The sequence below is a fragment of the Ranitomeya imitator genome, chromosome 2, assembly GCF_032444005.1.
Source record: "Ranitomeya imitator isolate aRanImi1 chromosome 2, aRanImi1.pri, whole genome shotgun sequence".
NCBI lineage: Eukaryota > Metazoa > Chordata > Amphibia > Anura > Dendrobatidae > Ranitomeya > Ranitomeya imitator.
Genome location: NC_091283.1, coordinates 738,026,376 through 738,052,984, shown reverse-complemented (window position 1 = coordinate 738,052,984; position 26,609 = coordinate 738,026,376). Strand labels below are relative to the sequence as shown.

General features: G+C 44.7%; 1 protein-coding gene across 1 annotated transcript in view; it reads right to left on the bottom strand.

Annotated features, from left to right (window-relative positions):
- CDH23 (cadherin related 23) overlaps nucleotides 1-26,609 on the bottom strand; it is a 1,839,731-nt gene that overhangs the window by 490,496 nt on the left and 1,322,626 nt on the right. The gene's annotated exons all lie outside the window — the stretch shown is intronic.

Sequence of the window (26,609 nt, the reverse complement as noted above, 5' to 3'; positions counted from 1 at the left end):
ATTTCTTGCACAAAGTAAGCCAACTAAAAAGTTGCTCAACCTTCTACAAGACACTCTTAAAATGTCGCAGCTTTACATAACAACATGAACTACTACGATGACTGGTGTATTAAGTTTGCACTTTCTAAAAATTAGACCGTATTGATAATTCTGCATAATTGTATTAGTCGACATGAAAAATTACAGAATGCACTGGTCCCATCAATTCAGCAGACAATTCAGTACTAGTTTCAATGCTGCTGAGCTTGTGCACTAGTTTGCTATGCGGACAAGTTGACTACAGTAGTCAAGTAACTGGTATGAAGTGTCACCAAATGTGCCTCTGATGATTAATCTGATGATGAATGTTTTGGTCACTGGATCACTACACAGCCAATCCCAGGAGTCATTCATTAGGTGACTTAAGAATGGGACATCATAGCTTTTTGTCCTGCAACAGTGGGGTTGTCCATCACTGTCAGGTATTCTTTGTCTTTCCATGCCCATATTTCACATTTGGCTTTTATCCTAAGTCATATTGCACGACTTGTTAAAGAGTTGATTGTGACTTGTAGGATCGCTACTTCCAACAGGTAGCGCTATATAGTTTAAGCCTCCTTACCTTGACAAGCCAGAGATGGTATGTCACTCTCCATAAGGAGAAACGATACCCCTTAGACCCCAGTCCAGAGCCTCTCACCTAGCCAAATTAATTCTCATGCTTCGCACTGATGAGGGCCAACAGCCCGAAACACCGTGTCTGCGAATTGAGATACTAATTTGGTTTTTATCCTAAGTCATATTGCACGACTCGTTAAAGAGTTGATTGTGACTTGTAGGATCGCTACTTCCAACAGGTGGCGCTATAGAGTTTAAGTCCTCTTTTTCTCAGAAGAGGCAATTTGCATATTTCACATTGTGTTTTAATTTTTTTTATGTGGTCTTACATTCTTAGCCAATAAACACATCCTTATGCTCAGAATAGATATCCTACTACTGATATTTGAAACAAGTACAATTTTCCCATTATGTCTCCTCTGAGAAATTCTGGTATAATGACTCTTACATCTTTAAAGGTAGTATAACAGCAGGATTTCACCCCCAAAACTATTTACATGCACATATAGCCCATTCAAAGACAAATCCATGGCCAGTCCATTCTTCCTGCATCTGAACTGATATACAAATGAGACTGAAGAGCTATTTGTAGAGCTGAAACCTCCGCCACTCCAGCTTTATTCCCAAACCCACCTCCTCCTGCTTGACTTACCGCCTCTATGCTGTGTTGCTTCAGGAACAGGAGCCATTAGTTAAGCAAGAAGGGCTGGTAATGGAAGGGGAATAGATCTGGAGTGACAAAGGCTTCAGCCTCATTTGCATAGCATTTAAAGCACTGATTTCTCAGTAATGGAGGAATAGATTGGCCATGTATAGGTATTACTGGACTTTACTTTGAAAAAACTACATGTGCATAAATAGTTCATAGGGGGTGAAATCCTGCTGACAGATTCCTTTAAAGAGTATTCCGTGCTGCACTGACAGTTCATCTCTTATATTGAAAAATGCCAACATCTCCCTTGAAGGATATTACCGTATAAGCTGACCCGAGTATAAGCCGAGGCACCTAATTTTGCCACAGAAAACTGAGTGAACTTATTGACTCGAGTATAAGCTGGGTATGCATTGTCCCCTCATCCCTGTCTTGCTATGCATGGCTCCCCCGTTGCTGTCCTGCTATGCGTGGCTTCCCCCATCGCTGTCCTGCTATGCATGGCTCCGCCGTCCTGTCCTGGTATGCATGGCTTCCCCGTCACTGTCCTGGTATGTGTGGCTTCGCCCCGTCCTCTCCTGGTATGCATGGCTCACCCCCGTCCTGTCCTGGTATGTATGGCTCAGTCCCATCCCATCATTGTATGCATGGCTCCCCCGGTCCCGTCATATACATGGCTCCCCCGATCCTGTCGTTTGCATGGCGCCCCCGGTCCCGTCGTATGCATGGCTCCTTCGATTCTGTTGTATACATAGCGCCACCGATCCCATAGTATGCATGCCTCCCCCAATCCCATTATGCATGGCTCCCCCGGTCCCATTATGCATGACTCCCCCGGTCCCATCATATGCATGGCTCCCCCGGTCCCATTGTTGTATGTGTGGCTCCCCCCATCCTGGTATGCATGTTTCCTCCTCCATGCTGTTGCAACATCTCATTGGTCCCAGCCCCTGCAGCTTTTCCTGTGCTGAGCGATCACATGGCATTGCTCAATAAGGTAATGAATATGCACTCCACGCCTATGGGAATGGAGACGCGTGCATATTCATTACCTTAATGAGCAGTGCCACATGATCGCTCAGCACAGGAACAGCTGCTGACTCCGGAACGAAGGAGATGCTGCGACAGCGCGGAGGAGGGCGAGTATGATGTCTTCTGGAAGTCGTCGGCTGCAGCTGCAACTGTCACTGTGCGCTATAAGATAAATAAATATTAATTTCTCTTTAGCAGCTGCACAGTTAAAGCTACAGCCGCTGGCTCTTGCCGCTGCTCTGCTGCTCCCACTCCCTCGCCGACTTTGTGGGACAATAACTCGTGTATAAGCCTGGGGGGGCATTTTCAGCACAAAAAAATGTGGTGAAAATCTCGGCCTATACATGAGTATATACGGTACTCATCTTTTAGTCATTCATGTATGATGATAATCTTAAAGATTTGGAAAGTTTGATCCTGTTCTGTGAGAGTCCGTATTTGCTTCAGCTAGTATTTTTACACTACCAAATATTCACATGGATTGATGCTCATTAGGGTTGAGCGAAACGGGTCGAGATTTTTCAAAAGTCGCCGACTTTTGGCAAGGTCGGGTTTCATGAAACCCGACCTGACCCCAGTGTGGGGTCGGCCATGAAGTCGGCGATCTTTTGAATCTGGAATCGGAATTCCGATACCGATTCCCGATATGTTTAAGATATCAGGAATTGGTATCAGAATTCAGATTAAAGTGTAAAATAAAGAATATTTAAAGTATATTCCTATTAGGTATATACTCACCCTCAGAAGCGCCCTGCTTCCTTCCGACAGCCTTCCTTCCTAAGAATCAGCGCTTGAAGGACCTTCGGTGACGTCACGGCTTCTGATTGGTCGCGCGAGCGGTCACATGGGCGGCCGCGCGGCCAATCACAAGCCGCGACGTCACCGCGACGTCACCGCCAGGTCCTGGAAGGCTGACTCTAAGGAAGGAAGACTGCCGGTTAGTACCAGGGCGCGTCAGAGGGTAAGTATTGCGATATTTTTTATTTTAATTCTTTATTTTACACTAAAATATGGATCGCAGGGCCTGAAGGAGAGTTTCCGCTCCTTCAGACCCTGGGAACCATGGAAACCCAATGCACTGCATTGGGTTTCGAGTTTCGGACGACCCCGACCCCGACTTTTTTATAGGATCGGCCGATTTCACTCGACCCGACTTTTGAAAAAGTCGGGTTTCGTGAAACCCGACCCGATCCTATAAAAGTAAAGGTCGCTCATCCCTAATGCTCATTAGTAATGAATATGCTCCGTTTACAGTATCTATATTCAGTAATTTTTGGTCATTTAGTAATGGTTTCTTTGTAATACTGTCCAAATATTTGTGATCATAATGCACAATTGCTTGTCGACCATTAGGTGACCTGGTGGAACCATTCCATTTTAGGTATTATAACCAGTAGTTTCTAATAAACTCATTTTGAGCATATCCCTGTTATGTTTGTGTTACTGCTCTGCTTACAAATGTAATTGATCATTTATCCTGCACAAGGCCTGTTTCTGAGGCATTGAATTGTACTACCAATTGCTTGACCTGAATCAAAATATTTAAGGGTTGCTCTGCCTGCAATTGCATTTTTCAGTGAATGAAAAGCAGTTTTCTGGGTTGCTGACCATTCACAGAGCCCATCTGAGTGAATTAGCTATCTCATTGACTCCCACATATCTGACAGATGCTTGTAAAATTTGGAAAGAAAGCTCAGAAATCTTTGTACTCCACATATATCGGAAGGGGTAGGTAAGTCTTTTATTTGCCTTCACCTTTTCAGAATCCAATTTCACACTTTTCGAGGTTTGAAGATCTTTAATATCTGGGATCTCTGTCATTTTCAGTTTGAATGTTTGCAAGTTGAGTTTTTTTCATTTACTTTACATTTATTCAAAGTTTGTATCATATTCCAATCATGATCCTTTATGACAGATTCCAGAGAGTTTTTTCAAGAATTGTATCGATTTTTGCTGGAACACCACCCCTGGAGCAAGCTTTAATCCTAAAGGCATATTTAGCCATTTTTGTTTTGCCCATTCTGCAAATTCAGCGTGCCGCTCTGGGTCATCCTCATGGAGATGTTGCAGCAGCTAGATTTTGTAAGAGTGCCATTTATGAGTAGCTAATATCCAACGAAGGAATGTTCGACTGATGCCAGATGGGCGAGCTGAATTTGCAGAATGGGCAAAACAAAAATTTGAACAGGACTCTCAGTTTAAACAGAACATTATGTTCAGTGATGAGGCAAACTTTTTTGGGTGGGCCATTTATATGGATACACTTAAATAACATGGGAATGGTGGCAGTTTTCTTATGAAGGGTGTCACACGCCCCCAGAAGAAGAAGCTTATCGAAACGCGCGTAGGGGTACTTCCCGGCTCAGTGAGTGTTTAGAGGTAACTATGAAATCTGATTAGGTTGCTGCTGGGGTTTGGAGTGCATCCAGCCTTTACTAATTGGGGTAATAGTATCTGGATACCATCGGTTATAGGGTTCCCTGACTATTTATCTTAATGTTGTACTTTTGTTATTTGTATGCATTTATACCCTGGTAGTGAGGTGTATAGGCTCTGGGAACATATACATACAAGGCATAGTGGTTAGAATTATAAGAAAACAACATATACATATGCAATAGGCTTCCTTTAGTAACTTTATACAGCCCTAGTAGTACCAGAGTATAGCAATCTCTCCCCAGCACCCTACTCGACCATAGATATTCTTTGTAGCCACAAAATATCAGTCACATGACTATAATGGAAATGCTCCTTGTATATTTTGTCTTAAAGTTTAATTATTATTGGCTACATACCTGTTAACACCCTCAGTGCCGGTGTCTTGGATTGGAGGCATCCTGTTTTATTACTGTGTGTGTATATTTTATTCTATTTATGTCAATAAAATGTTCTAGTTTTGAACAAAAACATTCTGTAGCCTGGTTTATATATCTACTAGGTTCTTTTGAGGTATTGATATTGTGAATGTGTTCTATATTCACCTTTTTGGACTAATATGTATAAATCTATTCAAAGTTTGTATCATATTTCAATCATGATCCTTTATGACAGATTCCAGAGAGTTTTTTCAAGAATTGTATCGATTTTTGCTGGAACACCACCCCTGGAGCAAGCTTTAATCCTAAAGGCATATTTAGCCATTTTTGTTTTGCCCATTCTGCAAATTCAGCGTGCCGCTCTGGGTCATCCTCATGGAGATGTTGCAGCAGCTAGATTTTGTAAGAGTGCCATTTATGAGTAGCTAATATCCAACGAAGGAATGTTCGACTGATGCCAGATGTGCGAGCTGAATTTGCAGAATGGGCAAAACAAAAATTTGAACAGGACTCTCAGTTTAAACAGAACATTATGTTCAGTGATGAGGCAAACTTTTTTGGGTGGGCCATTTATATGGATACACGTAAATAACATGGGAATGGTGGCAGTTTTCTTGTGAAGGGTGTCAAGCATTGAAATCTGCTGCAATGACCAGGGTTCTAAATAATTAAAATATTGGAGAGAGAGAAACCAATCACAAACTAAAATGTTTCTATACAAATGCACAAAGTATGGGCAACAAGCAAAGAGAATTGAAACTACTAACGCAGGAAAAGGAATATGATGTCATCGGGATCACTGACCTTGGTGGGGCAATACACATGACTGGAATACAAGGCTAGAAGGATACAACATATTTGGAAGAAACAGACTAGATAAACAAGGAGGAGGTGTCGCATTATATGTTAGAAAAGCATATATCTGCCCAGAGATTGAAGCTTCAGAGACTGGGAGTTCTGTGGAAACTGTTTGGGTAAGAATACAAGGATAGGACTACGGAAAGGACACTATTGTAGGCATTTACTTGAAGTTGAAGATATGGATGAACTCTTTATGTATCAAATGACAAATTTTCCCAAAAAAATTGACAAAGTGGTCCATGGGAGATTTCAACTATCCAAACATTTGTTGGGAATCTCTCTCAGGCAAGCAAATTTATAGCCTTTCTTGCTGACAACTGTATCTTCCAAAAGGTAGGGGAGAAAACAAGGGGATCTGCTACCTTGGATCTAATCCTTATAAACAGGGAGGAAATGGTTGAGGAGGTAAGAGTGGGTGGGACCCTAAGAGGTAGTGACTAGGGTTGAGCGACCTTGACCTTTTTAGAGTCGAGCCGTGTTTCGCGAAACCCGACTATCTTAAAAGTCGAGTCGAGTGGAATCGGCAGATTATCGCGAAAAGTCGGGTATCGACCGAAACACGAAACCCAATGCAAGTCAATGGGGGAGCATAGTCGGCAGTGAGTGGAGGCCAGGAAAACACCTACACTGCCCATTTTAATGGGAAAAACATCCATTCTTGTTACAGAAGCTTGTCAATCGTAACTTAGCTTATAATAATTGGAAGGCATTTGAAATTGGGGGTCATTTGGCTAAAGTTGTGGGGGGTAGGGCTGGTTCAAGTAATCAGTGGGCCCAGTAAATCTGGACCACGTCACGGCAGTGGAGCAGGGAGAGGTAAGTATTTCAACTTTGCAAGTGCTGTGATCCTGAGCAAGCAGGGGGGCCCACTCGTTGGCATTGGCACTGGCACAGGGCCCCTCAAAGTACAGCGGTGGGTTTGCACGGCGGGGGCGCCTCCCACCGGCAGCAACACTTTTGCGTACTATGAGAGGCCCTGTGCCAGTGACGTCGCCAACTAGTATTCCTCCCCCCACCTGATGAAGGAACCTGCACTTTCATCTGCACCTTCCTGTTTGTCCCCGTGTAAGGTGGTATGGTATGCGGGAAGAGGAACCTGACTTTCAGCAGGGTCACAATCTTGCTGTGTAGCGTGCATGGGGAATGTTGCGTTATGGGTCAATGTACCAGCAGACTCATCTATCACTGGCTGGGCAATGGGCAGGATGAAGAGGAAACACAGATATAGGCCCAAAGAATAAAGTTGGCTAAATGCAGTTCAAAATTGGTAACACAGGACTAACCAGGGGGCATTGCAGTGGAGGAAAACTGGAATGAGAGGCTGACACAAAGAGTAGGCCCAAATCAGTAAGTAGTCGAAATGCAGTTCAAAATTGGCAACAGTAGTAAACAGGCGGCACAGCTTTGTTCAGTGGAGGAGAACAGCAAGGAGTGGCAGACACCGATAGTAGGCCCCAACCCAACTAGTAGGCCAAATGCAGTCTAACATTAACAACTACTTAACGAGAGCCTGAAAATGGAATTTCAGGACAGGAAACCAGGAGAACAGCAAGGAGCGGCAGACACTGTTAGTAGGCCCCAAACCAACTAGTACGCCAAATGCAGTTGTTCCATTTAACAACTATTTAACAAGAGCCTGAAGATAGAAGCTCAGGAAAGGCAACCTGGAGAACACCTTGGAGCGGAAGACACCGTCTCTACAACCCAGACCCAACTTGTAGGTCTAATGCAGTGTTGTTTCAACAACTACTTAACGAGAGCTAGAAGAGCGAAGCTATGGAGAGGCAACCTGGAGAACACCTTGGAGCGGAAGACACCGTCTCTATGACCCAGACCCAACTTGTAGGCATAATGTAGTGTTGTTTCAACAACTACTTAACACGAGCATGAAGATTGAAGCAATGGAGAGGCAACCTGGAGAACACCTTGGAGCGGACGACACCGTCTCTACACACCATACCCAATTTGTAGGCCTAATGCAGTGTAGTTTTCAACAACTACTAAACGAGAGTAGGAAGATCGAAGCAATGTGGACGAAACCTGGGGAACACCTTGGAGTGTAACACACCGTCTCTCTACACCCCATACCCAATTTGTAGGCCTAATGCAGTGTAGTTTGCAACAACTACTAAACGAGAGTAGGAAGATCGAAGCAATGTGGATGAAACCTGGGGAACACCTTGGAGTGTAACACACCGTCTCTCTACACTCCATACCCAATTTGTAGGCCTAATGCAGTGTAGTTTGCAACAACTACTAAACGAGAGTAGGAAGATCGAAGCAATGTGGACAAAACCTGGGGAACACCTTGGAGTGGAACACACTGTCTCTACACCCCATACCCAATTTGTAGGCCTAATGCAGTGTAGTTTGCAACAACTACTAAACGAGAGTCGGAACACCGAAGCAATGGCGAAGAAACCTGGGGAACACCTTGGAGTGGGACACACCGTCTCTACACCCCATACCCAATTTGTAGGCCTAATGCAGTGTAGTTTGCAACAACTACTAAACGAGAGTAGGAAGATCGAAGCAATGTGGACGAAACCTGGGGAACACCTTGGAGTGTAACACACTGTCTCTTTACACCCCATACCCAATTTGTAGGCCTAATGCAGTGTAGTTTGCAACAACTACTAAACGAGAGTCGGAAGACCGAAGCAATGGCGAGGAAACCTGGGGAACACCTTGGAGTGTAACACACCGTCTCTCTACACCCCATACCCATTTTGTAGGCCTAATGCAGTGTAGTTTGCAACAACTACTAAACGAGAGTAGGAAGATCGAAGCAATGTGGACAAAACCTGGGGAACACCTTGGAGTGTAACACACCGTCTCTCTACACCGCATACCCAATTCGTAGGCCTAATGCAGTGTAGTTTGCAACAACTACTAAACGAGAGTAGGAAGATCGAAGCAATGTGGACGAAACCTGGGGAACACCTTAGAGTGTAACACACCGTCTCTCTACACCCCATACCCAATTTGTAGGCCTAATGCAGTGTAGTTTGCAACAACTACTAAACGAGAGTAGGAAGATCGAAGCAATGTGGACGAAACCTGGGGAACACCTTGGAGTGTAACACACCGTCTCTCTACACCCCATACCCAATTTGTAGGCCTAATGCAGTGTAGTTTGCAACAACTACTAAACGAGAGTAGGAAGATTGAAGCAATGTGGACGAAACCTGGGGAACACCTTGGAGTGGAACACACCGTCTCTACACCCCATACCCAATTTGTAGGCCTAATGGAGTGTAGTTTGCAACAACTACTAACCGAGAGTCGGAAGACCGAAGCAATGGCGAGGAAACCTGGTGAACACCTTGGAGTGGGACACACCGTCTCTACACCCCATACCCAATTTGTAGGCCTAATGCAGTGTAGTTTGCAACAACTACTAAACGAGAGTAGGAAGATCGAAGCAATGTGGACGAAACCTGGGGAACACCTTGGAGTGTAACACACCGTCTCTCTACACCCCATACCCAATTTGTAGGCCTAATGCAGTGTAGTTTGCAACAACTACTAAACGAGAGTAGGAAGATCGAAGCAATGTGGACGAAACCTGGGGAACACCATGGAGTGGAACACACCGTCTCTACACCCCATACCAAATTTGTAGGCCTAATGCAGTGTAGTTTGCAACAACTACTAAACGAGAGTCGGAAGACCGAAGCAATGGCGAGGAAACCTGGGGAACACCTTGGAGTGGAACACACCGTCTCTCTACACCCCATACCCAATTTTTAGGCCTAATGCAGTGTAGTTTTCAACAACTACTAAACGAGAGTAGGAAGATCGAAGCAATGTGGACGAAACCTGGGGAAAACCTTGGAGTGTAACACACCGTCTCTCTTCACCCCATACCCAATTTGTAGGCCTAATGCAGTGTAGTTTGCAACAACTAGTAAATGAGAGTAGGAAGATCGAAGCAATGTGGACGAAACCTGGGGAACACCATGGAGTGGAACACACCGTCTCTACACCCCATACCAAATTTGTAGGCCTAATGCAGTGTAGTTTGCAACAACTACTAAACGATAGTCGGAAGACCGAAGCAATGGCAAGGAAACCTGGGGAACACCTTGGAGTGGGACACACCGTCTCTACACCCCATACCAAATTTGTAGGCCTAATGCAGTGTAGTTTGCAACAACTACTAAACGAGAGTAGGAAGATTGAAGCAATGTGGACGAAACCTGGGGAACACCTTGGAGTGTAACACACCGTCTCTCTACACCCCATACCCAATTTGTAGGCCTAATGCAGTGTAGTTTGCAACAACTACTAAACGAGAGTCGGAAGACCGAAGCAATGGCGAGGAAACCTGGGGAACACCTTGGAGTGTAACACACCGTCTCTCTACACCCCATACCCAATTTGTAGGCCTAATGCAGTGTAGTTTGCAACAACTACTAAACGAGAGTAGGAATATCGAAGCAATGTGGACGAAACCTGGGGAACACCTTGGAGTGTAACACACCGTCCCTCTACACCCCATACCCAATTTGTAGGCCTAATGCAGTGTAGTTTGCAACAACTACTAAACGAGAGTAGGAAGATCGAAGCAATGGAGAGGAAACCTGGGGCACACCTTGGGGCGGCAGACACCGTTAGTAGGCCCTACCAAAGTAGTAGCCCCAATGCAGTTTTAAAATTCCTAGAGGCTGAAAACAAGACTATTGACGCTCTGCTTTTTTCAAAGGAGGACAGCTGTATTGAGTGGCGCAGACAGACACAGGTAGTAGGCCTTAAACCAAAAATGTGGCTCACTGCAGTTTAAAAAAGGTTACAGGGGTACACAGGCAGCATTGCTCTGGGCAGTGGAGAACAATTTCAATAGTGGACCGCAGACAGACTTTGTACGCCTACTATTAAAAAAAGGATGCTCTTAACATTGGTTCCAGGGGTACACGGGCAGCAGTAGACTCGTCAGTGGAGGCCTAGTGGAAGGAGGGACCGCAGACAGGCTTCGAAGGCCTAACATAATAAATTAGGGCTGTAGGCACTTTGAATTCTCTTGCATGGGTACACAGGCAGTGGGCACCATTGGTGTTGTCAGCGGCGGCCGATTGTAATGAGTGTCTGCCAATTAGTAGTCCCAAAAAATCAATACATGTTAATGTCTCGCATTACAATAAAAAGAAGAACCAAAAGGGTGCAATCATTAGGTACAGGGTTGGGCTCCTCTGCGTAGTTTCAGACCTAGTAATTTTGCAAAAAGTATTTACTTGGGTAAATATAGGACACTGCCCCTGACTATGTTAAGTACCATCATACATGTCAACACAATGGTATTGTCAGTGGCAGTAATTTACGGATGTCAGCGCATAGACTAAACATAGGTGTAACTGTGAGAGATAATTGTGCAAGTGGTAGAGCAATGTTTGAGCTGGGGGTGGGTGAACTCTCTTGTGGCCGGCGGTACATGCCCAGGGCCCCTCATGTTACAACAGTGTGTCTGACGTTGGGTGCGCACCACCACCACCAGAGACACTTTATTGTACTATGAGGGACCCAGTGGCAGTGCCGTAGACCAAAAGCGGGCACACCCACCTCTTCAGACAAACAGCACTCTCACGGGTGCTTGCGCCAAGTGGCGATACCACGGCCCCGTGTGGGGAGTTTGGCCATTTAGGGAGGTGTAAACATGTCGTATGCTGGACAATCAGCTGCTGCAAATTACGAGATTGGTAAAGTCATTCAGAGTAGTCCACAGGCAATACATTTTCATAGGAAAGCTAGGTGTCGGCCGGGCAAGGTGGGGCAAAAGAATTCGAAATCCAGTTGTGGTTCATTTTAATGAAGGTTAGATCATCAACATTTTGGGTGGCCAGACAAGTCCTTTTTTCGGTTAATATTGAACCTGCAGCACTGAATACTCTTTATGATAGGACACTAGCTGCCGGGCAAGCAAGCTCCTGCAATGCATATTCTGCCAATTCTGGCCAGGTGTCTAATTTGGATGCCCAGTAATCAAATGGGAATGACGGTTGAGGTAGAACATGGATAAGTGATGAAAAATAGTTAGTAACCATACTGGACAAATGTTGTCTCCTGTCACTTTGAATTGATGCAGCAGTACCTGTCCTGTCTGCGGTCATAGCAAAATCACTCCACAACCTGGTCAGAAAACCCCTCTGTCCAACGCCACTTCGGATTTCTGCACCTCTAACACTTCTGTTCTGCTGCCCCCTGCTGCTCGTGTGAGAGCGATCACGGGCGCTGTGTGCTGGGAATGCCTGAAGCAAACGGTCAACAAGAGTTGATTGTTTGGTTGCTAATATTAGTTCCAAGTTCTCATGTGGCATAATATTTTGCAATTTGCCTTTATAGCGAAGATCAAGGAGGCAGGCCAACCAGTAATCGTCATCGTTCATCATTTTAGTAATGCGTGTGTCCCTTTTGAGGATACGTAAGGCATAATCCGCCATGTGGGCCAAACTTCCAGTTGTCAAATCAGCGGTTGTGCTTGGTTGAGGGGCAGTTTCAGGCAAATCTACGTCACTTCTGTCCCTCAAAAAACCAGAACCCGGCCTTGCCACGCCACCAATTTCCAGTGGCCCCGGAAAAGCTTCCTCATTAAAAATATACTCATCCCCATCATCCTCCTCGTCCTCCTCTTCGCCCGCTACCTCGTCCTGTACACTGCCCTGACCAGACAATGGCTTTCCTCTTCCTCTGCTGCAGACACCTGATTTTTTATGTGCGTCAAACTTTGCATCAGCAGACGCATTAGGGGGATGCTCATGCTTATTATGGCGTTGTCTGCACTAACCAGCCGTGTGCATTCCTCAAAACACTGAAGGACTTGACACATGTCTTGTATCTTCGACCACTGCACACCTGACAACTCCATGTCTGCCATCCTACTGCCTGCCCGTGTATGCGTATCCTCCCACAAAAACATTACAGCCCACCTCTGTTCGCACAGTCTCTGAAGCATGTGCAGTGTTGAGTTCCACCTTGTTGCAACGTCTATGATTAGGCGATGCTGGGGAAGATTCAAAGACCGCTGATAGGTCTGCATACGGCTGGAGTGTACGGGCGAACGGCGGATATGTGAGCAAAGTCCGCGCACTTTGAGGAGCAGCTCGGATAACCCCGGATAAGTTTTCAGGAAGCACTGCACCACCAGGTTTAAGGTGTGAGCCAGGCAAGGAATGTGTTTCAGTTGGGAAAGGGAGATGGCAGCCATGAAATTCCTTCCGTTATCACTCACTACCTTGCCTGCCTCAAGATCTACAGTGCCCAGCCACGACTGCGTTTCTTTCTGCAAGAACTCAGACAGAACTTCCGCGGTGTGTCTGTTGTCGCCCAAACACTTCATAGCCAATACAGTCTGCTGACGCTTGCCAGTAGCAGTGGTTACTGCCCCTGAAGAAGCCAGTTCTCTGGCGACACGCGTTGGGCTTCTGTGCCCGGTGCCACCCCCGTGTATTGCCATCTTTCATTAATCCTGACTTACCATGCAGGAACGCTACCTAGGAGGCCTGGTCTATGCATGTCAGGTAGTATAGGAGGGGTCTTCTGTTTGGCTATTCTTAGCTACAGAGTCCTTACATGTTGGGCTTCACCATATCCCTTTATCTCCTGTACCAGCATTTGTCCTGGTAGTCTGTGTGTGTGGGGTGACATTGTGGCTTGACCTTATTACAGGTCGTGTTTTCATGCTTGCTTTATGCTGCTATTTTTAGTGTGTTTTTAAATTTTTCTGTAGTGTACACAAGTGGTGTTTAATAAAATTTGTTATACTTTTCTATATACTTTGTGGTGATCTCTTTATCATACATGCTACCCCTTTTTTCTTTTGTTTTTGGTTCTGACGCTTGCCAGTAGCTGCCCCATAATGGGACAACTGGTGTGCAACAGTGGCAGCTGCGATGGAGTGATTGGGCGACTGCGATCTGTGGACGAGCTCTCGCTTCTGCAGGAGGACGAGGAGGAGGGGGTGCGAACGCCTACAGCCAACTGTTTCCTAGACCGTGGGCTAGGCAGAACTGTCCCGAAATTGCTGTCCCCTGTGGACCCTGCATCCACCACATTCACCCAGTGTGCCGTGATGGACACGTAACGTCCCTGGCCATGCCTACTGGTCCATGCATCTGTTGTCAGGTGCACCTTTGTACTCACAGATTGCCTGAGTGCATGGACGATGCGCTCTTTAACATGCTGGTGGAGGGCTGGGATGGCTTTTCTCGAAAAGAAGTGTCGACTGGGTAGCTCGTAGCGTGGTACAGCGTAGTCCATCAGGGCTTTGAAAGCTTCAACTAACCGGTAGGGCATCATCTCTAACGAGATTAGTCTAGCTATGTGGGCATTCAAACCCTGTGTACGCGGATGCGAGGATAAGTACTTCCTTTTTCTAACCAGAGTCTCATGTAGGGTGAGCTGGACTGGAGAGCTGGAGATCGTGGAACTAGCGGGTGTGCCGGTGGACATGGCAGACTGAGAGACGGTTGGAGACGGTATTGTTTCCGCCTGTGCCCTAGATGCAGTGTTTCCTACTACGAAACTGGTGATTCCCTGACCCTGACTGCTTTGGCCTGGCAAAGAAACCTGCACAGTTACTGCAGGTGGTGCGGAAAATGGTGGCCTTACAGTGACGGCAGGGATGTAGCGTTGGTCAGTAGCTTCATTGGTAGTGTTGAGCATTCCGATACCGCAAGTATCGGGTATCGGCCGATACTTGCGGTATCGGAATTCCGATACCGAGATCCGATATTTTTGTGATATCGGGTATCGGTATCGGAAGTGTAAAATAAAGAATTAAAATAAAAAATATTGTTATATTCACCTCTCCGGCGGCCCCTGGACATCAGCGGGAGGATCCGGCGTCCGGCACGGCTTCTTTCTTCAAAATGCGCGCCTTCAGGACCTGTGGAATGACGTCCCGGCTTCTGATTGGTCGCGTGCCGCCCATGTGACCGCCACGCGACCAATCAGAAGCCGCGACGTCATTCCTCAGGTCCTAGAAGGCGCTCATTCTAGGACTTTAGCTGAGGAATGACGTCGCGGCTTCTGATTGGTCGCGTGGCGGTCACATGGGCGGCACGCGACCAATCAGAAGCCGGGACGTCATTCCACAGGTCCTGAAGGCGCGCATTTTGAAGAAAGAAGCCGTGCCGGACGCCGGATCCTCCCGCTGATGTCCAGGGGCCGCCGGAGAGGTGAATATAACAATATTTTTTATTTTAATTCTTTATTTTACACTTTAATATGGATCCCAGGGCCTGAAGGAGAGTTTCCTCTCCTTCAGACCCTGGGATCCATGAGGATACATTCCGATACTTGATGTCCCATTGACTTGTATTGGTATCGGATATCGGTATCGGCGATATCCGATATTTTTCGGGTATCGGCCGATACTATCCGATACCGATACTTTCAAGTATCGGACGGTATCGCTCAACACTATTCATTGGCCGAGGGTGCTACAACCTTAAGGGACGTTTGGTAGTTAGTCCAGGCTTGCAAATGCATGGTGGTTAAATGTCTATGCATGCAACTTGTATTCAGACTTTTCAGATTCTGACCTCTGCTTAAGGTAGTTGAACATTTTTGACAGATGACTTTGTGCGGATCAATTGGATGTTGTTTAAAAAAATGCCAGACTGCACTCTTTCGAGCCTCGGATCCCTTTTCAGGCATTGCAGACTGAGCTTTAACCGGATGGACACGCTGTCCTCCAACAGTTTTTGGCTTTGCCACGCGTTTTTTCCCATCTACGGGCCCGGCAGATGGAACCTGTTGCGATGTTGATGCCTGCTGTGGCCCCTCCTCCTCCGCTTCAGAACTACTGCCGCCTGCACCCTGTTCCCCCAATGGCTGCCAATCGGGGTCAACAACTTGGTCATCTATAACCTCCTCTTCTAGCTCGTGCGCAACTTCGTCTGTGTCACCGTGTAAGTCGGTGGTAGAGCGTTCGTGACGGGGCAACATAGTCTCATCAGAGTCTGATTCTGGATCAGTACCCTGCGAGGGCAATGTTGTGGTCTGAGTCAAAGGACCAGCATAGTAGTCTGGCTGTGGCTGTGCATCAGTGCACTCCATGTCAGATTCAACTTGTAATGGGCATGGCCTGTTACCTGCTTCACTTTCTAAGCCAGGGACGGTATGTGTAAAGAGCTCCATGGAGTAACCCATTGTGTCGCCTGCTGCATCCTTCTCTGTTGCTGTTTTTGCTGAAGAGGACAAGGAAGCGACTTGTCCCTGACCGTGAACATCCACTAACGACGCGCTGCTTTTACATTTACCAGTTTCAAAAGAGGAGGCAAAAGAGCTAGAGGCTGAGTCAGCAAGGTAAGCCAAAACTTGCTCTTGCTGCTCCGGCTTTAAAAGCGGTTTTCCTACTCCCAGAAAAGGGAGCGTTCGAGGCCTTCTGTAGCCAGACGACGAACCTGGCTCCACAGCTCCAGACTTAGGTGCAATATTTTTTTTCCCACGACCACCAGGTGCTCCACTACCACTACCATCATTACCAGCTGACAATGAACGCCCACGGCCACGACCTCTTCCACCAGACTTCCTCATTGTTTTAAAAACGTAACCAAAGTAACGGTATTTGTTGCTGTCAAACAACTTATACGGTGAGCTATAACTTCAGTATGATTTAGATATCCCTTTACAGGTGGGTGAGACCGCAAGGAAAATCAGGCACAATGTTACACACTCTGTTTTCGGTGGCACCAAATGAGAGAGATGCCACACACGCAGGACTGTCACTCAAGCAGAAATGTCAATATTGATCTCCCACTTTTTTTTTATTTGTTCAGGGAGAATTTAGAAACCAAATAAAAAAAAAAAATAGGCTTTCTATGGCCCACTACTTGATAGAGAGAGATGGCACACCCAGGAGTCAAGACTGTCACACAAGCAGAAAGGGCAATATTAACCTCCCACTGATTTTTTTTTTTTTCAGGTAGACTTTAGAAACAAAATAAAATAAAATGATTTTTTCAGGAAGAATTTAGAAACCAAATAAAATAAAATGATTTTTTCAGGGAGAATTTAGAAACCAAATAAAAAAAAAATAGGCTTTCTATGGCCCAGTGCCCACTATTTGAGAGAGAGAGATGGCACACCCAGGAGTCAGGAGTGGCACACAAGCAGAAAGGGCAATATTAATCTCCCACTGATTTCTTTTTCATTTTTTCAGGGAGAATTTAGAAACACAATAAAAAAAAAAAAATAGGCTTTCTATGGCCCAGTGCCCACTATTTGAAAGAGAGAGATGGCACACCCAGGAGTCAGGAGTGGCACACAAGCAGAAAGGGCAATATTAATCTCCCACTGATTTCTTTTTGATTTTTTCAGGGAGAATTTAGAAACACAATAAAAAAAAAAATAGGCTTTCTATGGCCCAGTGCCCACTATTTGAAAGAGAGAGATGGCACACCCAGGAGTCAGGAGTGGCACACAAGCAGAAAGGGCAATATTAATCTCCCACTGATTTCTTTTTGATTTTTTCAGGGAGAATTTAGAAACACAATAAAAAAAAAAATAGGCTTTCTATGGCCCACTAGTTGAGAGAGAGAGATGGCACACCCAGGAGTCAGGAGTGGCACACAAGCAGAAAGGGCAATATTAATCTCCCACTGATTTTTTTTTTTTTTCTGGGAGTATTTAGAAACCCAATGAAAAAAAAAACAATTAATAGGCTTTCTATGGCCCACTATTTGAGAGTGAGATGGCACACTCAGGACTGGCACAGAAGCCCAAAGGCCAATATTAATCTCCCACTGTATTTTTTTTTATCAGGGAGAATTTATAAACCCCACAAAAAAAAACAGAAAAATGAAAAGGCTTTCTATGGCCCACTATGTGAGAGAGATGGCACACACAGGGATGGCACTCTAGCAGAAATGTCAATCTTAATCTCCCACAAAAAAAAAAACAGGGACTGTCCTACAATTACTATCTCCCTGCAGTAATCTCAGCCAGGTATGGCAGGCAGCAATAAGGAGTGGACTGATGCACAAATGAAATAAAAAGTGTGGACAAACAAACAAGATAGCTGTGCAGAAAGGAAGGAACAACAGGATTTGTGCTTTGAAAAAAGCAGTTGGTTTGCACAGCGGCGTACACACAGCAATGCAGCTATCAGGGAGCCTTCTAGGGCAGCTCAATGAGCTACAGCGCTGAGGAAACAAAATGTAGCTTCCACTGTCCCTGCAAACAAAAGGTGGTGTTGGACAGTGGAAATCGCTACAGCACAAGCGGTTTGGTGGTTAATGGACCCTGCCTAACGCTATCCCTGCTTCTGACGAAGCGGCAGCAACCTCTCCCTAGGCTCAGATCAGCAGCAGTAAGATGGCGGTCGGCGGGAACGCCCCTTTATAGCCCCTGTGACGCCGCAGACAGCAAGCCAATCACTGCAATGCCCTTCTCTAAGATGGTGGGGACCAGGACCTATGTCATCACGCTGCCCACACTCTGCGTCCACCTTCATTGGCTGAGAAATGGCGCTTTTGCGTCATTGAAACGCGACTTTGGCGCGAAAGTCGCGTACTGCATGGCCGACCCCACACAAGGGTCGGATCGGGTTTCATGAAACCCGACTTTGCCAAAAGTCGGCGACTTTTAAAAATGAACGATCCGTTTCGCTCAACCCTAGTAGTGAGCATGCTATTTTAGAATTTTGGATAACTAGAAAAGGAAGACCTTTGAAGACTCAGACTTCAAGGTTAGATTTCAGAAAGGCAGATTTTAAGGGACTCAGAAAGAGAATCAGAGGGATCCAATGGCTGGATATCCCTAAGGACAAATATGTCCAGAAAGGATGACTTTGTTTATTTGTGAAAACAATGGAATTTTGGAAAAAAATTGGAAAATTTAGCAACTTTCAATTTTTTATTTTTATGCCGTTAAATTAGAGTTATGGCACACAGAATAGTTAATAAATACAATTTTCCACATGTCTACTTTACATCAGCACATTTTATAAAACATATTTTTTAGTAGGAATTTATATGGGTTAAAGGTTGACCAGCGATTTCTATATTATTCAACACAATTTACAAAACCATTGCTTTTAGAAACGACATTCCATTTAAAGTGATTTTGAGAGGTGTTATGACAGAAAATACCCTAAAGTGACAACATTCTAAAAACTGCAACCTTCAAGGTGCTCAAAACAACAACATTCAAGAAGTTTATTAACCCTTCAGGTGCTTCACACAAATTTTTGGAATGTGGAAATAAAGAATACACATTTTACTTTTTTTCACAAAAAATTTACTTTATACCCAATTTTTTTTATTTTCACAAAGGCAATAGGAAAAAATGGACGCCCAAGTTTGTTGTGATTTTTTTATTTTCACAGCTCAATGTTATAAAATTGCCCAATTTTCCAATACAAATGTTTTTAGCCCCAAATTTTGCATTTTCATAAGGGTAACAGGAAAAATTGCACCACACAATTTGTGGTGCAATTTCTCCTAGGTATGCCGGTACCCAAAATGTGTGGGAAAACTACAAACTACTGTTTGGGCACATGTCAGAGCTCAGAAGGGATGGAGCTCCATTTGACCATTTGATTAATAATTAGTGGACACCATGTCGCACCTGGAAAGTCCCTGATGTGCCTAAACAGTGGAAACCCCCCACAAGTGACACCCTTTTGGAAACTAGACCACTGAGGGAACTTATCTAGATGTGTGGTGAGCATCTTCACCCTCAGGTGCTTCACAGAAATGTATAACATAGAGCCGTTAAAATAAAAAACTCAAATTTTTCCCACAAAAATGTTATTTTAGCCCCAAATTTTTATTTTCACAAAAGTAAGAGGAGAAAATAGAACAAAAATTAGTTGTGTAATCTTTCCTGAGTATGCAGATAACCCATAAGCGGGGTAATCTACTGTCTGGGCACTTGACAGTGCTCAGAATGGTCTGCAGATGTCATATCGCATTTGGAGAGCCACTGATGTGCTTTATCAGTGGAAAACCCCCACAACTCACTACATTTTGAAAAACAGACCCCTCAAGGAATTTATCTAGATGTGTGGTGAACCTTGAACCCAAAAGTTCTTCACAGAATTTTACAACGTTGATCTATGTAAATAAAAAAAAATGTTTTTCACCCAAAAATGTTATTTTAGCACCATTTTTTTTCCTTTTTCACAAGAATAGCAGGAGAAAATGGACCCAGAAATGTATTGTTCAATTTCTCCTGAGTACACCGATACCCCATATGTGATCAAAAACTACTTTTAAAGGGACACTGTCACCTGGATTTGGAGGGAACAATCTTCAGCCATGGAGGCGGGGTTTTTGGGTTTTTGATTCACCCTTTCCTTACCCGCTGGCTGCATGCTGGCTGCAATATTGGATCGAAGTTCATTCTCTGTCCTCCGTATTACACGCCTGCACAAGGTAATCTTGCACAGCGCAGGCGTGTACTATGGATGACAGAGAATGAACTTCAATCCAATATTGCAGCCAGCATGCAGCCAGCGGGTAAGGAAAGGGTGAATCAAAAACCCCAAAACCCCGCCTCCATGGCTGAAGATTGTTCCCTCCAAATCCAGGTGACAGTGTCCCTTTAAGGCACAGTGCACAGCTCAGAAGGGAAGGAACGCCACATTGGATTTCAGATTTTGCTGGACTGGTTTGAGTGTGCCATGTCACACTGGCAGAGCCCCTGACGTGCCAGAACAGCAGAACCTCCCCCATCAGAGACCCCATTCTACAAAATAAACCCCCAATAATTGTATCTAGGGGTGCAGTGATCATATTGACACCACAAGTGGGCCATGGAATTTTATTCCATTGGGCTGTGAAGAAAAAAAGTATTATTTTTTTAAAGCCAAAATTTTATCTTAGCCCCAGATTTAACACTTCCACACTGAGAAATAGTTAAAAATGGCACCAAAATTTTCCCCACAATTTCTGCTTAATGTAGAAATACCCTATATGTGGCTGTACAATACGTTGAGACTTGGGTGGAACGGAGCGCTATTTGCCTCCTAGAGCACAGATTTTCCTTGAATAGTTTACAGACTCAATATACAGAACCCCCTAAGTGCTAGAAGAGCAGAACCCCCCTTCACGTGACCCAATTTAGGAAATTATACCCTTTGGGAATTGATCTACAGGTGTAATGATGATTTTGACTCCATGTGTGTTCTCCAGAAACAAGCAGCAGTGGATGTTGCTAATTGAAAATGGTAAACTGCCATTGTAGTAACAAGTACATCGTAGTGACCAGTATGTGGTAATTACCAGTATGTGGTAGTGACCAATATATGGTCACGCTTCTAGAGACAGTCATACACCCTTAAACTAGGTAGGCTCTCATCGCTACAGAAATACTAAATGTCAACAGTTATAAGCGAACCTGCTCATCACTACTCATTACCTCGTTACTCACTAGAGCATCAGTATAATTGTGATGCTCATTACTCGGCGAACATTTTTGGAATTCTCAAGTGGGAACTCGAGTCCCTGCCCCGCATGTTTGGCATTTTATAGACAACCAATGAACATGGGGGATTGTCTGACAGTCACTATAATGCCGTAACTATCTTGGTTGTGGCTTTACTGTGATTGGCTTGCTGCACACTGTACCCTGAACGCAGGCAGTGTAGGGAGAGGTGCTGATAAGAGAGGGAAAGAATTGTACCTGCATATTAGCCAGCGATTCAACCACATTTATATTTCTGTTAAGTACAACAGAACTTCTTAGGGATAATTATAATAAATAATAATAATACTGCTATTATCAGCACTTAGGAAGAGATTGTGCTGAAGGGATTGTGTAGGACAGAATAGGGTGAATTGTACACCCTTTATGCTGCAGCCTGAAACTGACCCCAAATGCTCTTAATCCTGCAAACTGTTCTGAGAAGGGAAATATTATATACCTTTTTTACTGCAGCAGTTAAGCATCAAAAGCATACAGATAGACTGGGATGGATCTCAGTAGCATTGCTATATTCATACTGCAGTCTCCTACATTCATCTGAATGGGGCAAATTTGCTTGGCATTGTAATACAGCTTTTCTTTTTGAGCTTTAAAACTCTATGTGGCATTTATTATGCTACAATTGGACCTCAAGACCCCCAAAAAAGAAATTGTTTGCTAAATATATCTCATTGATACATTTATACTACAGTTTCAAAAGTTAATTTCAATTTGAAAAATGTTGCTGGTATTATAATACGGAAATTTTTTTGAGCAGTGATGTTTTATTCAGCATTTTTTGTGTTACAATTGGGTCTCAAAACCCCTCCAAAAATAAACTGTTTGATAAAACCAATTGCATTGCTATATCTACACTGCAGCCTCATTCGTCCATCTGAGGTGTGGAAATTTGCCTAGCATTGCAATACAGCCTTTTTTCAGCTGTGAAATTTTATATGGCCTTTAGTGTGCTACAGTTGGGCTTTAAACTCCCCCCAAAAAAATTGTTCATGAAATAAGTTGCATTGCTATATTTCTACTGCATTGTCATCTGTCCATCTTAATTGAGAACATTTTGCAGGCATTGTAATGCTCCAATTTTATTCAGTAGTGAAATTTTATACTGCATTTATCATGCTAGAGCTGGGCCTCAAAATCCACCCCCAAATAAATTGTTTGTAAAAAAAAAAAAAAAATCGCACTACTATATTGATACTGCTGTCTGATACGTCCAGCTGAAGTGGGCATATTTCGCTGGCATTGTAATACTGCAGTTTTTTTCTGCAGTGTCATTTTATATGGCATTTATCATGCTATGTCTGGGCCTCAACCTCCCCCCAAAAAATTGCAATTACAAATAGCATAGCTATAATGATACTTCAATCTTATATGTCCATCTGAAGTGGGCACATTTTTCCTGGCATTGTAATATTGCACTTTACAGCAGTGACATTTTATACAGCATTTATCATGCTTGACTTGGGTCTCAAACCCCCCAAAGAAAAGTTTGTTAAAAAATCCCATTGCTTTATTGATACTGCAGCGTCCATCTGTAGTGGGCACATTGTTCTGGCATTGTAATGCTGTTTACAATATTTTCTCAACAGGGATATATCATGCATAATTAAACATGAGCGAAGCGTGTGGTAAGGGACGGGGAAGTGGAAGTGATGCTTAAAGTGAGCGCAGAGGCCAATGCCGTGGATACGGTGAAACTGTGCCTGCTGCGGGAGCACAACAAACACACACACATCATGGCGATCTAGCTTCCCGTCCCACTTTGTCGGGGATGCGGAACACCACTGTTGAAGACAGACCAGTGTGAGAAGGTTGTTGGATGGATAGCAGATAATGCTTCCAGTGACTTTGCCAGCACCACCTTATCTACCATATGTTTAAGTCTCAGTGGACATGATTCTGGACCACAAAATCCTCACCCTGATCCTCCTTCCTCCCATCATGCCGAGTGCCTGGAGACATGTGATCCCACACTTAGACACACTTAGACTCCCAAAGAGCTGTTCATATTTCCATTCATAAATTCTGGCCTCTCACCCGTTTCAACTCGCATCTAGCCATGCTTAAATATTTGAGCAGCCACACTCACAAGAAGGCTACGGTGGGAAAATGCAATTACTGTCAAAAAAGCTGGATGAGGATGAGACAATTGTCAGCAAGTGGTGTTGTTAAATCAGCAAGTCAGGAGGAGGACCAGAGTGTGGAAGTGGAAGACGACATGCAGAGCAAGGACAATGGCACACAGAGGGAGGGATCCACAGCATCACAATGGGAAGCAGAGGCAATACGGTGGTCTTAGACACATGGTGGGTAACTGTTCCCCAGAGCACCAACATGGGTGAAGTTGTCAAGGGTTAGGTGTTCACGAGTCTGGTGCTTTTTTTTAAAGACAGTCCAGATAGCACAAAAAATGTCATTTGCAACATCTGCCATGCTAGCATCAGCAGGGTCAGCACAACCGCCAGCCTGACCATGACCAGCATGTTCAGGCACATGCAAGCAAAGCACTCGACTACTTGGGCCAAACGTCAGTATCCCTAAACAGTGTCTGCGGCTGACACCACTGCCTCTTCCCCTGTTCTACATGCACACCAATCTACTGTCCACGACGCAGGCCAAGATGACTCTCACCCTGCACCTGTCATTGCACGCTTGCAACCACCATCAATGACCATATCCACGTCCTTGTCCCAGCAAAGTGTTCAGTTGTCCCTATCCAGTTCTTGGAACACAAGCATAAACATGAACCCAATAATATTAAACAACTACCTTTCCATACTGCTTGCCCTGGAAATGTTGCTGTTTAGGCTTGTGGAAAATGAAGTATTCCGCAAACTCATGGCGGTGGCTGCCTCCTGGGACTTGGTCCCAAGCCGCCACTATTTCTCCCAATGTGCCATCCCTGCCTTACTTATGTCCCATAATATCAGCCATGCCCTGATCAGTACTGGTACTGGGAAGTTCCACTTAACCACAGACACCTGGACAAGTGCTGGTGGCCAGGGACACTACATTTCCTTGATGGCACACTGGGTGAACATTGTGGAAGCTGAGAACCAATGGGATCCTGTGGAACATGTGCTACTGAAACCGAGGATTGCGGGCCCTGGTTCAATCATGGTTGCCTCCACCTTGTAGAGAAATTCCTGCACCTCCTCATCTCACAAACATCAGTCGAAACCTGAAGCACTGCAGCACTGCCTCGGCCAAGCGGCAACAAGCTGTACCGAAGCAAATCTGCTTATATGACAAACCGCACACCGCTGCAAAATTGTTGAAAGGTCTAACAGACCAGACCGATATGTGGCTCTCGCCTCTGAACCTACAACTAGGCATGGTTTTGTGTGACAAAGGCCGTAACCTTGTTGCAGCTCTAAAGCCTAGCAAGCTCACACAGGTGTCATGCCTGGTCCATAACTTAGTTTCTCAAAACCTACCTAAGTTTGCCTGAGCAACTTGTGAAAGTACACCACATGTGTGCCCATTTCCAACAGTCAGCTACAGCTGCTGCTGCTCTGGCAGTGCTGCAACAATGTGTGCAATTTCCAGCTCACCAACTGGTATGTGATGTCACTAAACATTGGAACTCAACATTACATATGTTTGCAAGGCTTTGTGAGCAGTAGAGGGCAGTAGTTGTATATCAGTTACAAGATGCACGTCGGTAATCTGATAAGCCTGCGCACATAAGAGCTGATGAATGGGCATGAAATTCTGACATTTGTGTGGGTTTCCAAAACGTTGAGGACTCGACCAAGATGGTGAGCAACTATAATGCCATCTCGCTTCTCTGTCTATTGAAAATCTCGCTGCTCATAACTAAATAGGAGATGGAGCAAAAAACTATAATGGGTGATCATACACAGCCCAGCCTCATCTCATCCTCTCAATGCAGATTTGATAATAATAAAGAGGAGGAGGAACAGGAGCTGGTTACCTGTGCTAGAAATGGTAGTACCCACACCACCTTCATCTCATCTGTTCAGCATGGATGGCCTGAAGATGAGGAGTACATGAAGGACTAAGAAGAGGATGAGAAGGACAACATGGACAGTCGCCCTCTTGGTGGGGAGAGGGAAGTCTTGACTGTTGGCAGTTTGGCACACATGGCAGAGTTTATGTTCTGCTGCCTTTCACGTGACCCTCTCGTTGAACGTATTTTGGCCAACACTAATTACTGGTTTGTCACCCTTCTAGACTCACGTTCAAAGGAGAACTTTACATTTTTCCTTCCCGTGGCAGAGAGGTTTATCAACATGTTGTAGTACCAGAAGGCCATAGTTGAAGACTTAGTAACAAAAATTCCCACCTGACAACACTTGCGGCACAGGTCGCAGTTCCTTGGACAACCAAGGAATGGAGACTAGGGAGACACACCAGATGCAGCAGAGGCAGGGGAACACTCTCAAAGGACTGTGCCAGTTTTCTCCAACCTTCCCAGGGTCCAGTCCCTGATGCGTGGGGTACTCTGACAAGGAGGAAAAAGTTTTGGAAGATGCTGAAGGAGTACCTTGCCAATACTATATTAGCATCCTCTCCAATTCCTCTCTGCCTTACAACTATTGGGAATCTAAGCTAGACACATGGCATGAACTGTCTGTCTATGCCTTGGAGGTCCTGGCTTGCCCTGCCACTAGTGTTTTGTCAGAGAAAGTGTTTAGTGCTGCCAGGGGTATTATAATTGATAGGCACATCGGCCTGTCAACTGAAAATGCTAGGAATGTAACTATAGAAGAAATCAGTGCACATAGGGTCTTATCCGATGGACAAAATAAACGATCTATTGAAATTGCACTAACCTGACAGATCTAATGTAATGACATATAGATCTTTTTGAGTACATCAGCTGCAGCTGATGCATGGGTACATGGGTGACCGTATCAGATGTGAAGAGGTAGAAGGATGTCGATGTAATCCACGCTGCCAATTAAAATGCAGGACTAAAGATTTCTAAATTAAGGAAAGTGGTTTTTATTTCAACGTGTTTCAAAGTTCAAGTGACTTCTTCCTCAGGAACACCTGATTTCTTTTGGTCCTGCATTTTACATCCACAAACCTTCTACCTCTTCACAACTGAAAAATGCTGACAGGGTGACTCTTATAAAATGAACAAGGGTTGGATTGGGCCAGACTTCTGTACACTACCTCGAACATGCGTTTCTATATATACGTATATCCCACAGGGGTAAATGTTTTTCAGCCCCTGCACTTAGTGCATGGGCATT